Below are 25,869 nucleotides of genomic sequence, written 5' to 3'. Positions count from 1 at the left end.
ATTGTATGTTGAGCTCAGGTGTTTATGCATGTGCTGGGTCTTACCACCTGGTACTTCAATACAAATGGCACTGTTTATTCTGCAAACATTTATACATGGGAGTAGTCCCACTGAACAACAGGAATATCTATGTGCCTTGAGGGAGAAGGCCTATGTTATGGGCCCACTCCGTGAGCTGAGCACTCAGCACTCGTGTTTTAGGAAAATGCTGTGGCTCAGAAGGTAGTTCCTATCATTCCTGAGCCAAATTCAGCTGCTTGCTGAACCACAGCATTGCCTCTGTGTTGAAAAGAATTACCTTGATATAGCAAAAGATTCAATATTTGGCTTTCTAAGCAGAATACTTTATTAATAATAAAAAATTGTGTGGGCTGAGTATAATACAGCATGAAAAAACCCTGTACTCACACACTAGAAATTAAAGTTTGCCAGTGTTTTGAATAAAAAGAGACTCCTCAAAAATATTTCCACCTTATTGGCATCTCTGAATTAAGAAAAGAAAACCAGTTTTAAGACAATGAACCAAAATTCTCTTCCCAGCCACGATATTTCCTGGAAGAGAAGAACTAGCAACATGTATAAAGTAGGGAACACGCTACAAGACCAGCCAAGCCTGCCTCCTGTGGATAGTTAATCTGTGGCTATAAAATTATATTATTTTTTGTATCATTCTTAAACGACTTGTACATATGTCCATTGTTGTCAGCTTAGAAAGTGGAGTTGTGAAAATTTGGTTCCAAATGCTTAGACATTCTGTCATCTGAAAAGAACTGAAAGCTGCCCAGTTTCTTCAACAGATGCACTAAGCCCCCGATGGCTGGGTTAGAAAGAAGCCTTTTCTAAGCATTCTTCACAGGGAAGGTGTAGGAAACCAAGTTTTTGCTGTTCTGAGTATTGCTTGGGAAGAAGCCTTCTCTCTGCTTTCAGTGAGCTGATCTGTACATTGATATTATTGCAAATGCTAAAATTAGGTGGATAATCAGCCACTGACTTAAATAAGCACCTACAGTCTACTTTCAGCAAATAATTCAAGTATTTGAGTTGGTTTAAGGATGGGGTGAAGTATACAATCAATGTGAATTCTGTGACATTGTGTGTTACATCTAGTAAGAAGTTCTCCATTCATTCAGAGCCTGGCTGGACAATGAGCCATATTAATAGTAAGACCTGCTGGAGAGATGAGAGCCCAGAAACAATATAGTTTGTGGCACAGGTGTCTTATCTTTGCATTAGTTCCTCCCCAGCTGATTTGGTTTTTTTCTTCTGTGGAGGTCTGTCCTTTGTACTGGCTTTTCTTCTTGGGAGCGGAGAATCAGAGGAGAAGTCCCTTCAGGAGAAAAATGCTGCTTGAGTTAAAACATTGCAGATAATGGTGTGGGACCTTGAGTTTTAGATTTGGGGGAATTAATTTCCTTTTCAGGTTTGAAAAGGAAAATTCCACCCCTGCCCTCTGAGACTGAGTCAGGCTGGAACAACAAGCCCTTTGGGGCTTGAGGGACCATGGAGGGCAGGTTGTCTGAGAAGTGATCTTCTCCCATCAAGTCTCCACAGCACTAGAGCTTGCAGAGGCAGTGGTGAAGCCCCCCTGGCCTGAGGCCAAGGAATAAAATGAGCTCCATTTTGCTGCTGAGCAGAGCTCACTTTTGCCTACCCCCAGTTTTACCTCCTGCCATCCTGCAGGCTGTGTGAAGGGTCCTTGCTTTGCCTTCCCACCAGCTGTGCTGCACGGCAGAGAAGAGCATACCTGAAGACATGATGCACAGTTCTTCACGTGCAGAAGGAGCTTTGTGCTTAGATTCTCTTTATGTACTGTATAATTTTGCTGTTTATCTGCATGTGCACAGGTATTCAAATACTAAAATTGCTTAGTTAGGTCCATAGTTAAATCACCTGAGTGGAAGAAGGGGTCCCATTGGGGTGGCATCAGACCTAGTACCCGTGCATTGCTGCCTGTTAGACTCCTTTGCAAAGCAGTTCCTACATCTGTTAGGCTTATGGCTTCAGGTTAGGCCTGGCAGGTGTGATCTCTTCTTCCACAGCTGCAACCCCTTTCTAATCTTCTCACAGTTTTAAGGAACAATTAGAAGGTTTACTCCTTTAAACCAGTTAAAAGGCCTTGCCCTTAGAGAAGTAAACAGCTGCAGCCCAATTCAGGCTTCTTTCCCTTTTTTGGGTGGCTTGTAGGACTCCAGCTATGGAAAAATTCTGAATTGAAGTGCGTGTTCAATGAACTGGTGAGTGATAAAGAGGCATTGCTTGCTCTTCACAATATCTGTTACGTTTCTTTATATAGTATTAGGATAATGGATCACTAAATATTTTCCATTAACAGGGCACATGTGGAGGATTATTTTGGAAAGGTGAGGAAGAGACTGTATTTTTCCTTTCTGCTTTGGTTCCTATCTTATTCCCAAATAGCAGGGAGAGAAAGGCAAACGAATGGTTCAAAAGAAATCTAATGTAGCTTTCTATATTGTGTTTCATCCCATTTTTAAAGATTTAGTACTAGAACTAGAAGGTCTTGGGGAAAAGCCCCTTGGGAAGCAGCCTTGTTCTCAAGTTTGTGAACTTAGATATAGGTAAAAGGCAAAACCAGGCACAAATAATAGCGATCACATAACAATTAGTGGGAGAGAAAAAGGTGTGGTGGCTAAGGGTTTTGGTTTTGAATCTGAAATACTAGGCCATCTTCCTAAACTGGGGGGAAAAGTCTCGGTTTCATATTTGTTTGGCCATCTTCCTAAACTGGGGGGAAAAGTCTTGGTTTCGTATTTGGTTTTTTTGGTTTGTTGGTTGTTTTTTTTTTAATGTATGCTTTTGATTCTGAAACTTTGTAGTAGTGATGTATAGTAATATAATTGAAATAGTCACATTAGTAAATGTCTGCATATAGAAAAGCTTGGTGACTGCAGTAGCATAGTCAGCTGAGTTGTTGCGAGAGACGATGACTACCTACACACAGTTTAAAGCCATGGGTGAAAACACCTCCAAAAACGTGAATTTCAAACTTTATAAATGGCTCAGGCATCAGGGAACTAATATTGCTTCCAGGCTACATCAATTGGGAATAGCAAATAGCTTTGCATTGTAATCAGTCTTTGGCCGGCCCTGTCTTTTCATCTGTGTGCCTACAGCCCTCCGTGCTCCCAGCCTTCGGCCTCACTGAGAGCTGTTTCATGTACCACATGGTGGGTAATAACACAGGAGGCCTCCGTCTCTCTAAACTGAAACCAAGCCTTTATTAAGAGCGCAAAAGTTCTGCATCTGCAGATTGCACTCCAGCCGTGTGCACGCAGAGCAGCTTAACTTGCCTCCAAACTCAAAAAAAAAAAAAAAAAAAAAAAAAAAAAAGAAAAATCGTGTTTTCTTCCATTCCGTCGGAGGGTGCTGCAGAAACTGCCTTCAGATGAAAACTTCAGAGAGTGCATGTGCTAGCACAAACAGCAAATAAATGAGTAATTTTTAAAATTAGTTGTGGGTGTATGCATATATATATATATATATACACACAAACAAATGTGTTTAAACAGTGGTGGGTAACTCTTTCTGGAGGAAGGTGTCATTTCCTATGTTGAGATTTCTTTCGTTTTATTCTGTCGCTGTCAGAGATGTATTCCTGAGCAAGATAGTAATGGATTGGGCACTTTCAATTCATCTATTGGCTCGTGCTGCACAGAGGCTGAGGATTTGGGGGAAGGAAAAATGCTCGCCGCGTGTGTTTTCTCCATTGGAACTAGGAACTGTTCAGCAACTTCCCTCTGCTTTGCTTTGTAATTTCTTGACATGGATTCCTAATGTTATCCTGCTTTTTAAAAACCCTTCTTGTTTTAACAAAATGTAGATAATGGCTTCGATGTTTTGGATTGAGAGAACCGTTTGTTTTGCTTAAAAGTGATGACATTTTTCGTAATTATATTGTTTTTATTAATATACACGTAATGGTTTGTAACATTGATTCTATCTTCCAAAAAAACCCTAGCTGGTTAAAAAAGCAGAATGTAAGGACAAAATAATGAAATAGATTGAGAGTCAGCTGATATGATTTAGTTCACATTATTCACTCCAAGAATAAAAATGAATATTTGAAAAATACATGCAAGACCTAAAGCCTCATAATTTTGCAGCTTCTTTTGGTATATTTGCCAAAATATAGGAAAGAAAATGGTTTCTGGTTTGCGATTCTGTTAAATAATCCCTTGGTTGACTTAAAATTTACTCCAAAAACTTAACTTTCAAACTTGCCCTGTGCCCTCTACGCAAATGCAGGGGCAAATCTACCAACTTCCTTTCTGACAATGCTCTCATTTGGAGTTTTGCTGTTGGAGTGTGTATCTGCAGCATTAATAACATGACACTCATAGTACTACTTATAATTGAATGCTGATTTGGTAATTTTTTATATATATTTTTTATTTAAGTATGCTGTTTTCATGAGTAAATGTGGATCTTTTCACATGGAAACAATTGTGTGCAGAAAATTGCTGTAGCAATTTTGGAGGCCATTTTTAATTTACAAATTTGTCCATGCACAGTGTGCCCTTGTTTGCTGCCTGAAAACACATTTTAACAGTCAAGTAATAAAAAACTCCATGTTTAAAGAATTTATAAGGGACATACTGATAGAGACAGTCCCTCCCATGCTTCTATGCTGACTTTTCATTTCATTTGTGTTTCCTCCTGCTGCAACTGGCTTTTTTGATGGTTACTCTTTCTGCCACTGATTGTTCATGCATTGACAAGAAAATTCTCTGCTGTTTCCTTTTTTGCAGCAGGCTTTCATGAGAATTAAACCCCAAGCTAGTTAAGTTGATGAAGGAATATTTGAATCATTTGGTCAAAATTGATACAGTTACTTTCCAGTTTCAGGACTTTCTTAATTTGAAATTTCTTCTTTCACATTTAATGCCTTTTCTCAACTAAATGCTGTTTCTTCCACATTCATCAGTTTTTATGGTACACTGTAAATGGCTCCCAAGTCTTTTTTGGTGATTTAGACAATTTATCTTTTAACAAAACTGTAATACAAGAATACAATGATTTTCTGTTGCATGCTGTAAAGTTTTCAAGTAATAATACTTTTCTGTCAAAGATGCTGTGACATCCTAGAAAACAGTTTAAGTAGATACTTCACTGCCATTCATGATGGTGTTTCGGGAGTTTTTCAGTGAAGTCAAGCCTCTAATTAAGCACGGAAAGCAGCCTAGTATCTTTTAGAATTATTTAATCTTAAAGCAGAAATTAACTAAGTTATTTCTCAGACAAAGTAATTAAAATCCTGCTCATTATTTTAAACATGTATTTCCTTCTCGGTTGCACAGCTGATTCTCAGTGCTTCATTCCTTACTGACTTCATGGTTAGCCTTAACATATGCACAGGCAAATTCAATTTTGCCGTAGTAATTAGTATGCATTTTGAGCGAGGGAAAAAAAGCAGCAGCATGCATAGCAAGGCTTGGTATTATCATATATATTATGCATGTATTGCAAAGAAGAGATCACAGATGTAAATAGACCCATTAGTAATATAGATTATTTGTGTTATTTCTGTAAATGTCTTTAATTGCATTATGAGAATTTTAAAATGGAGAAAGAATCAAAGGACAAAACAACATTAGCAAGTTCAGATAACGCAATGTGAATTCAGAAGTGAAGGAAAATGAAACTGATTCACGTTTTCAGGAGTTGTTCAGAAATCGCATAGCCTATAAATCTCATTGTCACAAGTTTTTTGCAGAAAGAGAATCAAAATAGAAAGAGAATTAGACATTAGTTAGTAAACAGAGCTAAGAAATAGGTTTGGTTTAAATAATAGTGTATGTGTATATTTATTTAAAAGACAATGTGTTCCTGTCAAAGCCCAACCAATGATGTATTATAGTTGTGGATTTTTATTTGATGAAAAAGGTGTCTTTTATTCATCAGTGATTTCAATTTGGGGATTCTTAAGGAGGAGAGAGGTCACAGAAAATTACAGAATACACATTCAGCTAGAAATAATAAGCATATATAGAAAGAGATAAGGATGTGAAATAATACCTAGAGTTTTAGAAGTCATGTAATACTCTCTAACAAAGGCAGTTTCTAACTGGCGATGTATGTAAAAAGACTTTCCTTGTATGCAAGTTTTTCCATAGCTGCATAATGCATGGGGTTTTTTTCACCTCTCTGAAACAGGCAGCAGTAGCCTGGCTTAGAGACTTGACAGTCAACCACTTGCCTGACCCCCAGGAACAACTTCTAATCCTCTGACTTCAGATCTACTAGAGTAGGATCTACTGGCACCAGGAGAATTGCACTCCCGTTGATCATGAGAGGGAGTTTTATGGGCAGAAGGCCCATAAAAGAAGGCCCACACCAAGGTGTGGGTGTTCTCTGTCTGTGGTGGTCCAGGCAGTGGCACGCACCCACCTTCCCAGCTCGCAGGCAATTCCTACACGTTTGCTGATTACTTGACAGTGACTCTTGAAGGTAACTAACTCTGGTAATAATTACTGCCCTGGCTAAAGATGTTCTATCTCTCCACCATTGTTCTTCAGGGTTTGGAAATAAGTCATATGCTGGGTTCAAAATCAATAGTGTGAGTCATTTTATGGTTATTTGCGCCTTAATAAAGCTATGGGTAAAGAACTCATTAAGAATCACTTACATTTACATGGCCTTGTCTCTCCTTGACCTGAAAACTCTGTGTATCAGGATGACTGAAGTTCTTTATTAGGGTAGCAAGACGTGAAGTTCCCTTCATTCAGCGGTGACTCTTCAGGAAGTAGTCTATGTGAGGAAAAGAAATACACAATTAAAAGAAGCATGATTAATCAGTACATATTTGTTCATTATTATCTTCCTTTCTGGGAATATAGTAGCAAGGAATGATTTTTAACATCAGAGGATGCAATCAATGAGAATTTTGACTGACTAAGGATTTCTAGATTTTTTTCCCTATGAAAAAGCCAGTTGACATTCATTAGAGCTTAAAAAAAATAAAAATTCAATACAGGTTTTTTTACTTGAAAACTAAAAAGTTAAGCTGAAAGATGTCATAGAAACATGCCGATGCTGCTGAAATCCTTACATGAAAAAGTCAAAATGAATAGTCAGCTTTCTAATTTAGCTTCAAGAAAGTTGAATGCATCATTTTGTATTTACTGATGTATATTTAATACATATACAATATAAATTATACTTCATATTTTAGTTCTGTGAAAGCTAATACAGTGATTTCAGAGGAAAGTATATAAAGTATTAAGTAAGTCTTTCTTTTTTTCCACAGGAAATAACTTGTGTTTATTTAGGAAAAAAATGGAAAGAAAATACCAAATTTCCAAAAGAATTCAGATTCTAGATTTTTATCAGCTCTGCGACTGTGCCAGCTGTATGAAAAGCTTCTTTTTACATTCAGTAATTATATCCAAGGGAACTGTATCAATTTTTGTGATACATTAAAGTAACAAAATGGTGTGATTTTTCTCTTTATTTCCAGACAATAGCATAGTTCCGATGGCAGCGTGAAGGTCTGCTCTTACAAGCTGTATGGTTCTTTCAAAGGGTGAAGAAGCTGCTTAATTTGGACCCTTGTTGCTGCATGATGCTTATTCAAACAGGTAGACTTGAAAATTTCATTTTATCAGGGTCTACCAATTTTCTCAGAGTAAGTTGTCTAAAAAAAAAATCACTCTCATAAGTGGCTCTTTAGTTTAGAAAGAGGAGAGCCAGGCAAGCCTCTATCTGTGTAGAGCTGTTCAGAGAACTTCCAAGCAGAAAAGGGAGCCTATATCCTGCTGCCGTTGCACATAAGAAATCATTACTCCTATGCTCTCATCTTCCTGCTCCATTTGTATGTAACACCCACCAATACTCCCTTCCCATCTCTTCTCTTCTCTCACATCTCCATATGCTTCTCAGTTGAAAAAGACTTCTTGGTTAATCTATGAAATGTGTCCACTGCTCTCTCCTTCAAAGAAATTCCTTAAAAACCAACCATATTTCAATTATAGTGATTCCATATTTCTATTTCTCTGTATCGTGAGTTATAAAGAGAATTATTTTAAGAAATGATGCAGCGGTGAAAAAGGCAATACAACCTTAAGATGCATTAGGAGTGGTATTTCGAGAGGAAATGCTAGTGCTATTATAGAGGCTGTGATACAACCTCAGAAATACTGTATAGTGCTGGTCAACATGGACAGGAATGTTCGGTAAAACTGGAACAGATGTAGGGAAGGGTCATAAGGATTATTAAGGCAATGGAAAAAACTATTTTATGAGAAGAAGCAAAAGGACTTTACATGTTCTAGCATGGCAAAATAAAAGCTGAGGGCTTATGGTTTCTTTCTAGGTAATAATGGTTGGGAGACACACAGGAAAGTACCTAAACTAACTGACAACATAGAAGAAAACAATGTTCTTAAATAGATTTAAAATGAAAACGTTTGGGTTGGTTTTTTTTCCCACTCTAAGACCAGTCAGAGTCTTAATGAAAATATAGGAGGAGACAAGTTCTGTATCCTTTCATGGAAGCTATGTGGAATGCTGGAAACCAGAATATGCACCCTAGGAAATCCTTTCCTATGAACCCTGCAGCATTGTAAGTTTTCTCCATTAATAATTTAAGTCTTTTACTTTACATCTTACACATCTGCTGTAAAACATTTAGCCTCATGCTCAGACATTCCTTGTCTTCCACATACTTCCTCTGTGATATTAGGTAGGTCACCATGTCCTTCTGTTTTCCATGTGTACAATGTGTATATTAGTATTCCTTACCTCAAAGGTATGCTGGAAGGATAAATATAGTAATGGCTGTGTTGGCAGAGCCAAGTAAATATTTTATCATTGGCAAGGAATCTCTCTGCATTCATACAACTTCTCTGTTACATGGTATCATTTCCGTCAGAAAGCCTATATAAAGCACGCAAGAATAATAATGAAATGTTTGCTTAGTTCACTTACATATCTGTTCACTTCGCAAAGATCTGCATTTCCCAGTTTTTATGATACAGAGAATAAAGTTATTCGGAGCTTGTTCTGGGCTCCCCAGTATAGGACTGACACGGTCAGTCTGGGGTGAGTTCAGCAAAGGACCACAGAGATTTGGAGTTACGGAGTGTCTGTCCTAGGGAAGGGTGGTTGAGGCTCTTCAGCCTGGAGAAGAGAGGACTATACACCTTAGCAACGTGTGTAAATATCTAACAGGGCAGTGAAGAAGATGGAGACAGGCTCTTCTCAGTGCCGCCCACTGACAGGATAAGAGGCAATGAGCACAAATTTAAATTTAATAAATTCTATTTAAACCAAAGAAAAAACCCAGCTTTTTTTACCTTAGGGTTGGTTGAACGCTGGAACAGGTTGCCTAGGGAAGTTTGTGGAGTCTCCATGACTGGTGATATTGAAAGCTCAGCTGGACCTGGTCCTGGGCACCCTGCTCCAACTGACCCTGCTGGAGTGGGGGTGGGTGTTGGACTAGATGATCTCCAGAGGCTCCTTCCCACCTCATCTGTTCTCTGTGATCCTTTGTGAGAAAATGAGTGAAAGAAAAACTTCCTCTGGTAAAATTTCTGGAGTGAGTGAATCTTTATATCTTTCATACGTACTGTTAAACTAAATGCAGCAGGACAGAAAGGTGAGATGGGATCATTCTCAGTAGCTCTGTGCTACCTGAGTGCATGGCAGCTTGAATCAGGTGTGAATTTTATACACCAGTGTCACTTGGACTTTTGCCATTGACTTCTGGGCAGTCAGGATTTCAGTGTAAATGACTCAAAGAGGAGAGCCACTGTTGTTCTTAGAGCTACTGTTTCTTTTCATTCTGGATCAGTATTTATTTACCTTTCAAAAGGGGAGGCTTAAATCTGTATACTGTAGAAGTACATAGTGACATTCTTATATAATGCTTTGTAAAACAAAAAGAAATTTACATCCTGCAGCAGGGATCTGGCAAGAAGAAAACATTTTGTGGCTTCTACATAATTTTTATAAAATAAATGTAATCCCACCCTGTGAACAACGGAGGGTTAAGTTTATTTCTGACTTCAAATTTTCTGTACTGACAACCCAGAATTCCTAAGTAGCAGACTTTCCCAGTGCAGATACCTTCCTGATTAAATTGCTTTACAAAATAAAATCCTTACTGTTCTAAATCCTAAAGGAATATTGTAAATACTTATTTTTGTTCCAGCAATGTAATTCTTCCCAAAATAGTAAAAGCATAAATGAAGAAAGTGAAGAGGGACAATGGTTCCTTGAAGAAAGCCTTTTATCTTGGCATTTGCTTGTGAGGGAAACATTCACCTGCATCAAGAGATGAACCATACAGACATGTGGTGGAATAGCTCTAGTCCCAGTTTATACTTCCAGAGACACTTTCTTTTGAAAACTTTCTTAACATCTTGTTAAGGCAAGATTCACTTTTTTTTTTTTTTTAATCAGCTGAACTATCTAGAAAAGAACAACATCAAGATGTGTCCCGGGGGACTCCTTCCTGGACAGAGCTTTTTGTTCCACGATGAGAGACAGAATTAGAGCTGTCTGAATAATAAAAAACAGATTCCTGAAGTGTTTGGTTTTGGGGTTTTTTTTTTGGTGAAGACTTAAATTTGATTTATTGCTCATTGTAAGGTCTGATTATCTGTTGTTGTGAATTTTCATGTGGCTGCTGGTATACGTCAAAATGTTGTGAAAGTTTAATAAAAGTTTGAACATGGAGTGCATTTACATTATTTATTGTTCTACTCCACTTCTGTTTAAAAAGTAATAATAATGTGCTATCCATTCAGATGGCTGAAAGTATTCAGTAACTAATCAAATGTCATTAATGGCAAAACGTGAAAATGGAATACAAAACAATCCTTCACAGGAATACTTTTAGACTAATTTTAATTGGTCAGTTAAGATCTGTAAATTACAAACACATTCACAGAAATGAAAAGCTGTTTATGAAATGTTTGTAAGAGATTGCAATCAGTTTGGTTTTGACCTCTTAAAAAGTGTTGTGTAGCTAACTCTTGTTAACTTGCATTAGCTTGTCACATCTCTTATGAAATACAGCAAAAAACCCAGTCGTATGTACTATCCTTGTCACTTTAGTGCCAATCATACAGGGTTTATTCAGTTGTTGGTCCTTATAAAATGGCATTGTCTTGTAAGGCACTAAGAAGGAAAGACAAAGTTGGTCTACCAATACACTTTGCTGTGTGTGATGGCTTTTTTCTCCTTAGAAGGTAACTTTATGATTTTTGTGACAACAATCCAAGACCTCATTTACCTTTGCTCCTTCAGAAGTGATTTAACTGCCATGGTTATTCAGTCTGAGGCACGGTCCTGGTGGCACCTACAGTGCATTCTAAACTTGCAATAGCAAAAATGATAATGCTTTAAAGTGCAGTGAGGTGGGCTTTTTGACCATCAAAATACAGTAGCATGATTCCCCTTTACATGCTTGCTTAGGCTGCTGCCATACAGCAGAAAGTTAGCAACTAGCGTATCAAGGTTACTTCTCAGACTGTGTAAGAAACTGAATTATGGAAAAGATGGGGAGAGAGATTGACAGAGTTGCAGGTGTAAGTGTTATACAATTTGTGGAGTGGATGTTTTTCATGGAGTAAAATATATTTTCCATCTTCTCTAGGCTTCTAAGGGGCCCTGGCAGTGCCTGTGCTTCCTTCTCTCTGCATGTTCTTATTTTTTATATTAGGAAGAAATGACTTACAAGAATAAAAGACCTAACTAAAGTGTACAGACAATGTGATGGCAAGTGAATGCAAAGTAATGTATACTGGAGGGAAGAAAATAGTCTATCGCTGTACTTTGCACTCTGCTAAATTAACTGTGTCAACTCAGGCGAGAGAATCCGCTATAACGTTAGACACCTCAGTGTCGACTTCTCAATGTGAAGCTCCAGATAAAAAATTAAAGAGAATGGTGAAGTTGCAAGAGGAATAGGTGACAAACAGCAGAGTAATACCACGGTCTGAGTTACTTGTGTGCAGGTACTGATCACTGGATCTCAAAATTACTAAACTGAAAGGGATGTTGGAAAAGTTGGGTAAGCAAAATGTTGAGGAAGGACTGCAGCCAGATGGCAAAGGCTGGCTGGCTTGCCTTGGAAAAAAGGGGTGACCACTTAACCACAGTCAGGAGGCCCTGGGTGCTCTGCCTTTCATGGCCAGGAACCCAGCTGAGGTCTCTTACTGGGTTCTGCAGAACTCGCACTGACTGTTAGGAGGAAAACACTATGGGTTTAAAGGCCGTTGTCTAAAGTTTTACATCCCTTGGATTCACTACTCTTAGATTTAAGAGTCAGCTTTATTATTTTAACCAGTTTACAAGGAGACAATATATGTGACTCTATATATTTGTCCAGCCGGGTTGCTTTTTTTCCCTACTAAGCTTGCTCTTCTAGAATGTTGAACGCACGGAAAAAAAATTTATTGGAAATTATTGTATTTGAAAAGGGCCTTAGCTATTCCCCAGAAAGAAGAGAAGCGAACACAGGGTCAATTTACAACCTGACCTGAAAACACAAAGTTGATAATCGGCCATCATTGCTTATTGTATCTATGATCTGATTTGTTGAAATGCTCAATAAATCCACTATTAGGAGAAAAAGTGCTTACATGCATTTTTTTTTCTTAAAAAAATAAACAAAAAAATAAGAGATTGATTGACAAGACATCAATAAAGCTTTGAGCATACGCTGCTGACCTTTTTTTCTTTGCACTGCAATCTGTGTTTATTAGAATTCAGCTCCTATAAATAGGTTTCTGTGGATAAAAAAGCAAGCAGCTTCTTAGGAGTTTTGTTCAATAAACTTCTGTGAAAATTCTAAAGACTTAATACATGGCTTTCAATTTAATTCATTCTGTCTTCCCTTCTTAAAAATAAGATATAAGTGGGGATGAAATAGGTTTAACTGGTGGAGTGTTTTTTCTAAAGCTGTATTCTTAAAACTCACCTTTCCTTTTTAATGTCTGCTACAGCAGTTCATTCGGAAGAGACAGGATATATATCATCTCACGCCTGGTACTGTAGGCTATTTCTTCTCTTTAAATAAAAACATATTATAAATCTGTGCTGCACTTGAGTGTTGTAAGCACTCAGGTTAGTGACTTCAAAAGTAGAGCTGGAATGAAGCTTTGGCAGGCACTAAAGAATACTGACCAAGTCCTTGGACCCTATTTTCTATTTGATCTTCCCAAGAAGAAGATCTCTTCAGAGCCTTTCAAAACAGTAAAGGTGGCACAGCAGTGATGTCAAGTCTTTTAATTTTATTGCAAGCCTAGTGATATTCCTGTATTAGGGTTTTTGTTCCTAAAGCCTTGCTTCTTGGAGTCCTGTGAGAATCTCTTTCATTTTGTGTTGCTAAAGTGTAGTCGATGTTGCCCTAACTTGAAGGCGTCAAAATTCGAAGTCTGGTGAGAAAAGTCTCTGGATGCAGACTCAGAGTTTGCTAAGTGGAGCTTTCCAGGGCTGGCAGATAAAGAATACCTGAACTGTTTCACCATGGAAGAAAAGCCAGTGTTACCAGATTTTGTCCAGAGTTTTCTTCTTCATTAGTACTCCCTAAAAATATTTTTTTTTTTCTGCACCATTTTCTGCTACACTCTTCAAACACAGTGATTCTGGCTCAAGCACATTTTCTATTACCTTCTAGCACAGTGATTTAGGCTCAAGCATCTTTCTCTTGATTACTGATACTAATCTCTAATTTAGGCTATTTCTTTATCTTTTCTCCCTGTAGTGTATCGTTGTGGGGTGTTTTGTTGTTGTTGTTACTGGTTTTATTTTTGTTGTTTTTTGTTTGGTTTTTTTTTACAGAATCCCTCTCTCTCTACGTGTTTGACAGGAAGGCCCTTTCACTAGGTACTGGCTGTTTTAGGGGTTCACAGAGTGTGAAACAGGAAAAAATTGCTGGTATTTCTTGTAACACAACCCAGGAAGAGCATCTGCAGTACACCTGGGGATGGGATGGGTGTAGCATGAAAACACTGAGTACTCAAACTCACAGGTATCTGGACAGCTAGGCTCTTGCCACGTGCTAGCATTGAAAATCAGAGGGCCTTGTCTTATTATAGACATTGGATGGGAGCTGGATTGCCTTATTCTAAGGCATGTATTAATCTAAGTATTTTAAAGTATTGATGGTAATTGGTTCTCTTCCTCTGTTTCCCTCTCATCCAAGTAGAGGTAAAAATACTAAACAGTCTTTGGAAGGGGCTTGTAGCTCTTGGATGGGATGGACTGTATACACAGGAGATATTATCCTAATTCATCTCTGCTTGTATTAAACTTGTCAGCTACTGGGACAAAAACATTGAATGTGATTATTCCTCTCAATTTTGACTATGCTAGGTCATGATTAGGATAAGATTGCACACAAAGCAGGTAATACTACTCTTGTAAACCAAAAAGTGAGAGGATATCTAGCGCTCAGCAAAGATGATACAAAGCAGAGCGCCTGTTTTGTCCTCTCCTAGATCTACAGAGGGGAAAAAAGCACATTATAGGTGATTTTACCAAACGGAAGAACTCTGTAAGATTTTCTGCTAACAGGAAGAAGGTGGTACAAAATATGAGTCCTTTTTAGAAGTTCTATACACTTACAATACATACCGTATACTGCAAATCATTCCCATTTCTACACAGTAAATCTAAAAGGCAGCCATGCTCCAGTCAAATTTTATCTATTAAATATAACACTTTAAAGAGACATGAAAACATTACTTTCAGATACAAGAGGACTATATAGAACTTTAATTATGCTTATTCAGTAATAATTTATTTCTTAAGCTCTGATCATTAGAATTATTATTAATTACCATGCTATTCAACTGTGCTGACAAAAAAAAATATCTTTCTGATATAACTGAGCACATTAAAAATATTGGATTAAAGAATTAGCTCTGCCAGATTTTAAATAGAGCAAAATAAAATGGCTAATCAAAATCTGAGCACATACAAGGTGATCATTTACCTACTTTCATTGCACATTGTTTGAATAGTTTGGATTATGGATGTGAAATTGCCCTCAAGGAGGTTAGTTAAAGTAATAAAGGCTTCCTTTCGCCTCAGGAGCCACTCCCTTTGTGATATGACCTTTCTGTGACTTCTGAGCTGAAATCATTATGAAGAGAGACAAATGCTTATTTTAAGTCTTTTTGAAAGCTTTTCAGGCATCAGGTTTTACGGCAAGGTCCTTTTTTTCTCTCTTTCTAAACTAGTTGCAGTTGGGAGTGGTGGGGGAGAAAAAATAATTGCAATTGGAGATGCTGAACAGTGTTTTCTGTGCCTTATTTTGAGGGGTTCGGTTAGTTTTGAGGAGGGAAGGTGTTTTTTCAATCTAGAATGAGGCAGCCTCTGCTGGGATTTCAGTGTTTCAGAGCACCCAGGGTAGGGTATGCTCACCCCAGTGTTGCTTTTCCTTAAAATCGGCCCTGGTTTTCCCACTCCAGGACGGGTGGCACAGTGCACCCCAATTCCAGGGGGCACCCATGCCCACAGCTCCCATTTTATCCTCATCACAGCGAGCAAAAGGCAGCCATTTGTGTGAGGTGTTTCCTCAGGAAGATCAGCCTATTGGGCCAAATTTCACCTCACCTTAGGCCGCTTGGCAGTTGTTGTCGTCTGACGTTTGGGGCTGAAGTCACCTCAGCTGGGGCCTGTCGGTATTTTTGAACAGTGGGGGGGTTTCCCACAGGCAAAACTGGAAGGGAATGTGCAGTTTCCAGTCAGCAGTGAGGGCAGGGGCCCAGAGCGGGTGGCTTCCCCCTCGCCATCGCCTGGGATTACCACACGCCGCACCCCGGCACCTAGACACAGACACTTTGAGTCCCGCTGATTTAAACGAGGCTGAAAGTCCAGCACGTGTTTCACATCTTCACACCATGGCTTTAGAAGGAGCAAAAGGCGGCTGTCGGGTTGTGGCTGTGGCAGCAGAAAGCTGAGGCCTCCCTGGCCTGCTGAGGCGGCAGCCGGGACCCTGCCAGCGCTGAGGGGAGTCTGGGAGACAGCAATACCTCCGGTAGGCGTTCAGGGGTGTTCAGCCTGTAACAAGGACCTCCTCAAGCTCTGGGCTCACCATTGCCACCCCAGAGGGCTCCGAAGAAGTGAGGAGGATGGACCTTTCTCTGATAACCAGGAGGGTTGGAGATGATCCTTCCTGAAGCGCCAGTGTCTTTGTTGAGGGGGTTTCTTCGTGTAGCGTGCGTCTTCTGCACTGTCAGCAAATGTGCTGAGCAGATAACTGTTTGGTTTTTTTTTAATGAGGTATAAATTTCGGATGTTTAATTGAAGGCTTAAGAAGAAAAAAATAAAGCTCTGAAAGTTGGCATGAACTTACAGGGCTGCTTAGCAACATTGCAGAAGACTTATTTGTACTCGCCTGATAATCTTTGGGGGACTGTCTGTGCAAACCCAGAGACTGCTGAAGTAGAATTGGAAAGATAAGGAGAAATGCTGTAAAATAATTAATAACTTCATAAATATGTTCATTTCTAGCCTCATCCCAGTTTTGCAGTGGTTGATTTTTCTGATTGTGTGTGTGTGCAGAATTACTCATCAGACAATTTCTGCAACCTTTCTTGGTTGCAGATGGTTTAGGAGAAATATCTCTGGAGTGAAAGCATTGGGGCAATGCTGGAGAGACATGACGGGTCACCTGTGTGCTGCTTTTCAGTTGTGTATCTGGGCCAGCAGAGCACTTGTTACTCAGGTTTTCAGGAGATGTATGGATGCTGAGATTGATTATTTTAAAAGTTATTCTCCCTAAGATTCTGTAAAAATGCATTGTCTGTAGGAAAAAAAAAAAGCGTGTCAAGAAAGCATCTTTCCTAGGATGTTTGTTAAAAGTAAAGACAAAGTACAGACAAACAATTTTTTTGTCTGAGCAAATATTTGTAAGACGTTGTATGTGTAGATGTGTACTTCACCCTGCAGAATTTACCAGGCTGCATCTGGGAGTATTTTATCCACTCAGCTGTAATCTTAACGTGAAGTGTAGAACGAAGTACACCGTTTCCATTTCAAAAGATCACTTAGTATCTTTCCTGCAAATTTTTTAATTTGTTTAATTAAACATAGCACTCCATTCCACTTCATTAGATTTATTTAATTTTCATGTATCTAAGCAGTTTTTCAAGTACATAATTAAAAGAATAGTTTTATAAAATCAGTACGTTCTGTACATTAACATGCTCAGGAACAGGAACTATATTTTCCTGATGATAAAAGCATTAGCATAAAGTAATAAGGAAATAATCTAGTCCTGTTTAAAAAGTCCACCCTAAAGCTGGCCACCAGTTATTTTGAAGAATGTGAGATCTGTATGCTTTATTGAAACTTTGCAGGAGAAGTGAATGCAGCAATAACCTTGATATTAATTTTTTGCAGGCAGTAGGGAGTGTTCTCTGTGAAAATATTATGTGGTGTGCAACTGGGAGTTCAGTTTGGGGTTTCAGTTTGGGTCCTGTACAGAAGTGGGTTTCATTGGGCAGGTTTTTGCAACTGAAGTAACTGGGATGTAGAAAAAGTAACTTGCATATTGTTAATCAATAAACTGGAAGCAGAACTAGCGGAGTTCCCAGCAGTTTTCTTTGTCAGTCTTACTCAGAGAGGAGACAAGACTGCAGTGGTTCTCATGTTGCCTAGTGGCTACAGCCTGTGGATGTCTGGAGAAGGAGATAATGTTTTAGAAATTGATCTTTGTGTAGGATGAGGATTAATCCTATTTGCATTTTCCTCTGATAGGCTAACACTATGACTGAAGAAAAGAAATTATTATATACCTTGATCATCATCTTTGCAAAATAAAAAAAAAAAGCTCTGTGGATATATACTATACAGTTTCAGTCTGTAGCTACTTGAAAAATGGGCATCACATATAGATGGAAAAGATGAGAAAAGAACAGCTCATCCCACAAGAGCCGCCTATAACTGCCTTACACTCAAAAGCCTGCAGGATTCATATAATGAAAACTAATGTAAGTACAGCAACAAGATGAATCTGTGTAATTCAGTTTACTGAACTCACACTAACTTCTGTGGTCTTCGGAGCTGATTTTCAATGTATACTTTTTCTAAACTGTTTTATGGAGCTGGAATTTTGTATTCTAGAAGACACACAATATTGAGTAGCAAGTAAATAATTTGCCAGTGTATTTGGAAAGTTTGTGTGCGCATGTGCTTATGTATGTTTGTGTGTAAATATTTGAGGGTGTTATTTAAAAGGAAATATGATTACTGGGAATCATATGTTCCTGATTTAGTCCCTTGCGATGGCAGACAGCTGTCTCCCAGATCTCTTCCTTCCAAAGGCTCTACAGACCGTGCGCCCTGTGCCACACTGCACTGTGGCCACAGTATGCCTCATAGTATGCTTTACTGTGTATGTTACAGTACACACAGTATATGTTGCCATAACAAACTTGAGACGTTTATTAGGAGACTAAAAGCCCATAAATCTTCTTCCACAAGAGGAAGATGAGTGAGATTTGTGGCATAGCTGGGATCTGCTTGAGCGCTTAGATGTCATTTTAATCCTATGCAGCTTCAGAATGAAACCAAAGGAAATGAAACTTTCAATGCATATGCATTATGCTTTTAACATAGTGTTTTAAAACCCTTTATATGTCTTTTTTACTGATAAAGGTTGCGGAAACTCAACCTGTATCTGACAGTTTGGCTCCAATTGATGTAATTAAGCAAAGATTTAATTAAAATAAAATACTTTTAATGTATTTTCAAGCATCTTATATAGAACATAAGGAACTATACATGGCTCAGTCTAAAGACAGTTGAGGTAAATGGGGATCTTTGGGCCTCAGGTGAAGCTCTGGAAGAGTTTTTCCTGTAAAACAGAGGATCAGAGCGTTTCTGTGACACCTTAAAACCAATAGGATTGGTAGTTCTGTTAATAAAAATCTTAACCAAAGCTGCTGTTTTCTCAAATATCAGCGTTAAGGATATTGGTAGAAGCTGCCAAGGTTAAAGAATTCACTTGTTTTCTTCCTGCTCTTTCTTGATGCATCCTTTAGTTTGTATGTAGAAGGCCATTACCTGTTCTTAGGGAACGTCTCCCTTAGGCCAGGCCTTGGAGCAGTACTAGGTGTGCCGATAGCCCTCAGCTGCTTGGTTCCCCTCAATCCTGGCACCCGTGTCTTTTTCCTTGCAGGAGGTTGTGGCAGCTGGTGTGCAATGATCAGACGTACAACCCAAGCATGTTTATTTGGCGTGGGGAACAAAGCATAAAAGGAAGAAAGACTTGACAATAAGCAGTTTACATGCGCATCTATCTGTTTGATGTAAAAAATGATCAGGTTGTGCTGGGAGGCCAAACAGATCTAACTTACAGATGTATGGATAGATCCAGCCTGCTGTGTGTGGTGAGACCCAGGCCTCAGCTTGTTCTGCTGTCAGCCGTTGGTGACCCGTTGTTCTGCAGAAAAGGGACTATTAGTTGATCCGTTATTTTGGCTTGTTTTTCTGTTTAACTCACTGTTGAACTAAGCTAATGGAGTAAGTATCCCAGTAACCAAGCTAACCTGCCATCTTTATGAGCTGCTGCAGAGCTGCTCTGGAGCTCTGGCAATCCTATTATAGAAACTTAGTCCCTAGTTGCCTTTGCAGAGGAGAAGGCTCTTTGAACTACACTCTGAAAAGATCAGTGTGTTAAATATTTCAAACTTAAATAGGAATTAGCAACATTGTTCTGTCTGAAAGTGATTCATTTTGAGAGCTCCTCTGGCAATCACTGTTAAAAGTCTTTGTATTAAATTTGCCATATTGCAGTCTCTGTTTCCATTCCCTGTTTGAATGGCAGTTCGTTCCACAGGCTCGGTGTAGGGGAATTATGATGGTATTCAATTAGCCAGGTAACCTCTGAAGATTTGCTAATGTACTTATAAAATAGAAATCTGCTCTTAAAACTTCTCTGACATGCACATTCATTTCAAGCACTAAATAATGTTTATGTAATGTACAAAAGGCAGCCCCTGTGGTGGTATTCCAGGGATGAGTTTTGTCCCGTGTGTACCAGAAGCATGCTCTTTATTGATGGGTCAGAGATCTGAGACCTGACAAAACATTAAGCACTGTCTTTCATTAGAAGATCTCACATGTAAAATGGGGTTTGTGGAACTGGTCGACCAAAGGTTGTTTAGGACCATTTTGCAGCAGTGAGTGAAGATTCAAATCCAAATTTCGCATTCCAAAGATGGTAAATAATATATGCCCAAAGATCATTCCTCGATTATTTATTTTTTCTTGTAATGGAATTAGAAAACATATATGTGTATATATGGGGTTATGTTAGAGATAGATATTCCGTATGCACGAGGAACTATGCTTTCAGGAAATGTGACTTCCATTGCAGATAAAAGGAACTGACAAAGAAATAAAAGAACAAAATTAAAACTCCAGGAGAGAGCATGCAAGACTCCCTTGTTAACAACAGACATCTGCCAACATGCAGACAAGCTATGAAGGGAGCTCGTTTTATCCTTAGGAGTGTTATGTGGAAAATAGTCCTACCAATGTTAAGTCATGTACACTCCAAACTGGAGAACCCCTTGTAGCAAAGTCTTCATCAGATTTCACATAAAAAAAAAATCTTACCAGTTTATTCATGCTACAGTTTCTTGCTTTTGATCACATACATGTGTTGTGGATGGGGTTTCTTTTAAATGAAAGCTACATTACAGTTCATCTCTTCTGTGTTGAATTTGAACTGCTGATAAGGAGATTGTATGTGTAATCTTAATAGATTGTAAATTCTGCCAATTTCTGGAACTGGACTTTTTTTATCTCAAGCTTCATAAAACTGAAACATTGGAGGGCCAGAAAAAAAGAAAAGTGTAATCTATAACTAATAGGTATTATATATTTCAAGCAAATTAGAACAAATTACTCCCTAGAAGAGATCCTAATAAATTACAGTATGTGTAAAGCGTTCTGAACAAAGCAGTTATAATATGCAGCAGTAGAAATGCCTAATGTGTATCACTTAAATATTGGATTGCTGAGAAAAAGTTTGCTAGTGTTTTAATAGTATTTCTGTTGCTATTTAAGCTTTCAGGGAGATGACATATTTTACTCTGAGTGACAGAAACCGAGAAGCTGTTGGAGTGAACAGATGAATGAGGGTATGCAAAACAGCTGCAAAATTCCAGGTTTGACCTGACCATTTAAATAGACCTTCAGGTTTAAAAACAAACACACACAAAACCAACAAGGAAACCCCCTCAATGTAGTTTTAATTTGTTATAAAGGACTATATCAGTAACAGCAAGAAATTCTGTCAGTTTTTAAATGTTTGCAGCAAGTGTTTATAGTTGCTCTCTGACTTACTTGGCTATTGTGTGAAGATGACACAAAAGGAAAGCTCGTGGAGATCATTTTGACGCAGAAAGGGATGGCTTGGGGGTCTATAGGTAAATAGAGGCCAGGTCTCTGTAGACTTCCCATTGTTCATTTCTCAGTAGTTTTTCAAGGCTCATTTTTGCAGTCTTTAATTTTAGTTTGAAGGTAAATAACACACACACCCTGATTTCAGCTCCATTGTTTCCTGGCTCAGTCTCTGATGTTGCTGTTGAGGCTCTAACCTTGTGTCCACATAAAGTAAACCGGACAGATAAAAGCTTCAGAAGAAGTCAATTTAACTTTTTCCAGGTTTTATTTAGCAGAAGGTGCCATTTGCCAAGCTGTTAGGTGATGACATCTCCAATTTGGTGGTGAGAAGTTGGGGGAAGACTGTGATAGACTTTGAAATGTGTGAACAAGTAGTTTATTCTCAATAAAGGAATACCATCCTGTAGCAGTGTTCTGGCTTGATCCAAGGAGGTCAGCTTTGCACCAGCTAAAACTAGCAAAAGCCCAAAGATGGTATCTCAGTAATCAGAGGATGGAATAAGAACAAGAGATGGAGAAGGTTTCTTCCAACCTAGGCAATTCTATGATTCCATGATTCTAAGCCACTTCAGCCAATGACTTACTGCAGCAATTTAAAAATGACAGAGTAATTCACTACTTACAGGGGAGGAGTTTGCAATAAAATATAAATTCAGGCAGTTTTTCCAATACTTCAGAGAGTAAAAGAGAGTTTTCATTACAAAGGGGCTGTAAGTCGAGAAACTTAGGGCTGAGCATGTATGGTCTGTCTTTTTACTAGAAGATATATTTTCAATGGCAGATCCATTTGTCAATGTACAACATTTAATGCTGTCAGTGTTTTAATGGGAACTACTTAGGTATTGAAGTTAACATCGTGATACTGAGAAGTGCTAATATTGTCTGTATCTGGGTCTTTGTCCCGGTTTGAAGTAATGCAGAGCCAACTTTTCTGTTCAGTAATTTTACATCTTAGCTAGCCCTGTTCTAACTCGCTGAAATTAACAGCATAATGTAGAGAAAATTGCTCGTTCTCAGAGTGATAAGACCAATGTCTCTACTTCATGCCAATGAATGGTGTTCAGAGAACTTGTAAATCTCCTTATCTCTTCCTCTCCGCTCTTTTTTTTTTGGGGCATGGGTGTGTGTGTATGTGTGTGTGCTGAAACCATGACAGTCTTGTATATCTTTTCAAGAAACCCTAGAGAGATTTAGTTTTCTCTGGGAAGCAACCACGCAGGTCTTAAAACGTATTAGCCATGCTTGGGGGTGGTGAGCAAGGGAGCAGCAGAGTGGAGCTGGCTTGAGGCACTTTCACTCAGGGCCGTGGCCGGGGGGCAACGTAAGGTCCTGCACTCCCTACACCTCCAAAAAGTTGGCACAAGCTGCTTCTGCACCTGCAGCCGGAGTCTAGCACTGTGTGCCTCCCTCCCTTAGCTGGGCAGTGCTTTGGGTGCTGTTGGCTTCTTGTTGGTTTTACCTTGTCTGTACTGAGCAATCATGGGCAACACCGTGCTCCTTCAGCACTGCTCAATGGGTCAGGACGGGGAAATTTGTGGGTCTCTTTAAAGCTTTACCCTCTGCATTATTCCACCAGTGCAAAAGTCAACGGATTGATCCCAAGCATGTAAGACAATCTTTGTTTAAAGAAGAGGAGAGTTATATTTCAGCATTTTTCTGACAATTATAGTAATCAAGCTAAATTATCCATAAACCAGAAAAAAGTATCAATTTTACTTTTGAAGGAAAGTTTTTTATTAAAAGATAGTTTTGTTTGGTATTTTATGCCTGGGATATAACCGCTTTAGCCACCCAGAAACCAGACTGTGGTTTGTTTTTTCTCTATTATTGCTTGGCAAAGTTATTGAGGAAAAATATTAGAATCTGAGGCAATTCCAAAGGGCTTTTTCCTTGCCCTGACTCAGTAATTCTGTCTTCATGAGTTCATGCTGTCTCGTGGATTGTCACCCTGGTTATGTATCTCCTTTTACCATGAAAAGCTTTTTAAAATGGGAGATAAGCTCAAGTTGTAGAGCTGGAATTTAGTTTGGGTTATCAGGGAGGTGGCAGGATGCTTTGAAGGACCAGATCCTCTGCTGTCCCCAAAGAGCTGGAGGAGCAGAAGGGCCAGGAGCCTGCCCTTTTGGTTCTTTCTGTAAAAACTGCTCCTTGCTGGGCCAAGCTTGTATCTCCTACGAGCTCCTGACTTCCTCCTCCTGTTTGCTCCTGTTGTCACAGTGGCATTGAGCAATTGCATGCTTCTTCCCCTGCATTTGTATCCAATAACCCATGCACTGTGCAGAAACTATACATTTAAAGTACCCATAATACTGTGAAATTTACCTCTCTGCCTTTTTTTTTTTTTTTGGGTGGCTAATGAGACTTGGTCTATATTCCCATATTCCTTGAAGTTAATGATTGTGAGAAAGTCAACGACTGTCTCTCAACACCACAGTGCGTTCTTGGAGATGAGAGGGCACAGCTTCTTTAATTACTCAGCTGCCTAAACTTTTGTAAAAAGAAAATAATTTCATTATTCATATACTCATAATGGACAATAATATTCTTGAAAACATTTTCCTTCTGCATACTTTGAGGAAAGTCAGAGTTTCAAAACTGATCTTTGGAACAGAAAAAACTGACTGGTTAAACTCTTCCAATTTATTTTGCTGAAATTTGCTATTTTGAAATTTGAGTTTGTTGCCTGTGAAAATAACAGGTTAGGGTTCCTTTTTCCAAGGATAATTTCAATGGCAGGATTTCTTTCAAGGATTACATTGTATTCATTTCACTTACCAAATGGTCTTTTTTAAAAAGACCATTCCACTGAAATCCAAAAAATAAACCTGAAGCAGTGTAAATTATTTTTGTAACATCTATCTTCAGCACTGAATGGAAGAATGAAGTCTGGAATAATTCCTGCATTGAAAATTAAGACATCTGTGTTCGTCCCTAGTTCCACTGTTGTGTTTTCCTGGAGGAAATTGTATCATCTGTCTCAACTTCAGTCTGTAAAACTAAGAAATGTGTAAAAGTGTGGTGAGACACTGTTGTTTCTCATAAAAGAAAAGTGCAAAACAAGTTAAGAGCAATAGTTTTAACTGCTAAATATAGGACTGTACTTAATGATAGTCAATTTATGCATGTGATTCATATGATGCATTTAGCGTTTTTCTTCATGCATCATTCTGATTTCTACAGTTGTATTCATGATTGTGTAAGTATCTGCAATATAATTAGAGAACAAAGTTCAGCCTGTGGATTATTAATGAATGACTATAAATATCATTTAATGGGTAGTTCTTGCCCATAAGTGGTTGGTTGTCTAAATCGCACGGTGTTTTTTCTGCTCATTGGTTAGATTAAAACCCAAGAGACTAATAATTACTACCCAAACAGCAATTTTCAGCTAGTGAATGCTTTCAGAGCTGTATGCAGCCAGCTGAATACTTGTGAGCAATGCATTACACCACCCTTCAGTGCTTAAAAATGATTGATTCTTGTATTATTTGGCTATCTTGGATGTCAGACTTATTCTGTAGCACCTGATATCTGAAAAGTACAAACTTCACTTATTTTATAGTAGTAAAGAGCAACTCCAATTACTCAGAATTTCGTAATACACAAAGGCAACCAACAAAGCAGAAGGCCAAATACTTTAAAGCAGGACACATGCTAACCTGCTCTGCTCTACCTGCTGGGACCTGGCTTCATTTGTCACTGCTGGTGCTTTGTTTCCAGCACAATATTAGAAACAGTAGTCTCTTGCATGCTCCAGGACTACATGTGACAAAGGCAGGTTTTTTTAATCACCTTGCTCTTGAATTATAAAATAGCTTGTTTCAGAGGGTGCTGTGCAAATGGTTGTATCTGCATTGTGGTTTTGGAGACTCTAGAACCCTTAATAGGTTAACATGGTTGACTTGGCATCTTTAATTTGCTCAAGTGTTTTTAGTGGTGTTTTGGGTTTGATTAACGCATTTTATTTTCACTTGCCTGTCTGCTGCTTTTTCTCCAAAGGAAGTCTTGTGACTATTTTTATAGTCTCCCTCTCTGAGGAGAACTTATTGGTGCTTTTTCTAGTCTCTGAATAGCATTTTCCATCTGTTTCTGCTTGCCAGGCTCCACTTGTTCTATTGATTGTTTTTGCATATTTTTGCATATTATATTTTCTTAGCATTTTCTATCACTTGTGAATCGTAGCTATTTAGCAGGCATCTCATTCTTGTAATATTTCCTGATTCAGTCAGTCTTGTGAAATGGCAATAGTATCATCATTACAGACAAGGTAGACAAAAGCACAAGGGATTCTCCAGTGCTGCCAGAGAAGTTTCAAGCCTAGGGCTTGAAATGGTAGCCCAGATTCTAGACCGTTGCACCCTGCCTTTCTCTCCAGCATCTGAAAGTTGAGCTGCTGATGTGATGATTGGACCTGATGGAGAGGGTCCAGAGGAGGGCCACAAGGATGATCAGGGGGATGGAGCACCTCTGCTCTGA

Source organism: Calidris pugnax, unplaced genomic scaffold (genome assembly GCF_001431845.1).
Source record: "Calidris pugnax isolate Ruff unplaced genomic scaffold, ASM143184v1 scaffold28, whole genome shotgun sequence".
NCBI lineage: Eukaryota > Metazoa > Chordata > Aves > Charadriiformes > Scolopacidae > Calidris > Calidris pugnax.
Note: the sequence above shows the minus strand (reverse complement) of the source record.